This window comes from Bombina bombina, chromosome 1, assembly GCF_027579735.1.
Source record: "Bombina bombina isolate aBomBom1 chromosome 1, aBomBom1.pri, whole genome shotgun sequence".
Classification (NCBI taxonomy): Eukaryota; Metazoa; Chordata; class Amphibia; order Anura; family Bombinatoridae; genus Bombina; species Bombina bombina.
In genome coordinates, this window is record NC_069499.1 from 711,796,120 (window position 1) to 711,797,501 (window position 1,382).

Sequence of the window (1,382 nt, forward strand, 5' to 3'; positions counted from 1 at the left end):
TGCTGCACCAAAGTGGCGCAAAATCATTCTTTATTTTCCTTGCATCTGCTAAGCTTGCTGAGTTTAGTTCTCCTTTAAAGCAAATTTTCACTAAAAAAAAAGACAAAAACAAAAAAAAAAAAGGCTGCACGATCTAGTCATTGCATTGCAAATGCAAAAGAGCTGTGCATGACTATGCTACCAAGCTACCTAATACTACTGACTTTGCCATGGTTTTACAAGCTAAAACTAACAAAGCTTCTATTTTCTGCTGTTTTGCTTCTTAATTTATTAAATACATTATGTGCTTCTTTGTTTAGACTCAAAGCTCTTTTTTTTTTTTTTTTAAACACCTTGTAAAAAAAAAAAGAAATTAAAAAATACTAAATATAAAAATATATATGCATTGAAAAGCCACAATGTGGAGTCTAAGGGATTTTAAATAACATGATATTTAGTTTCTTGTGGTCCCATGGTGTATTCTTTAGCACCCCCTGCTGTTCAGAGGCAGGGCTACAATGGAGAACAAGATGCGTGAAACTGCATTTATAAACCCACCTGGATTATCCAAATGGCATCGAACATTTTTCTGCAGGGAAATTATGGTGACATTCTTCTCATGGCAGAAAAAAAACAACTATTTTGGTTTCAAGAAAAAGACATTTTTTCTATTATAAAAATTTGATGTTTATGTTTTGTTTTCTTGGGGAAAAATGTATGCCTTGTGGTTTGTTGATCTGTTAAGTGCTGAAAATCAAGGATTTAAATTGTGATGGCTTGTTTGAAGGGCAGCTTAATCTGGTATTCTCTGTGAAAGACTGTATTAAGTCATACTGTTGTACAGTAGTTAATGCACTATTACAACCCACTGGAAACAAAAATTGTGCCAAACTCTGATCTGTGACTGTACATATTTTTATTATATATACAAATATATATATATATATATATCAGCATTTCATTGGTGGGTATTCTCTGGACCTGAGCCTTTGCTTTACTGCAAACATTCCAAAATATATATTTTTAAATCACCCTATGTTAAAGCACCTAACATTCTCAAAGAAGAAATTAAGTTGGGTTTTACTAATTTACCAAACTACATAAATCAGAGATTATGTGCCATATCTACTTACCTCATATCATTAATGGAACGTGATAACAATATAACTTATTAAAAAGAAACTTGAGTGGGGCTTATTATGACTTTATCAATATACCCAGAAAGACCAAAGTTGATAAAGATGTATTATCTAGGAAACTTCATCACTTACAAACTGGTGTGCACTACAGAACTACAAACTGCCCAGTTCCATTTATCAAATGGGTAAACTAGTTTTTTTTTGTCTTCTGTTACTTAAAGGGACATTAAATTCAAAATTTAATTTACAATGAAATAATGCAAA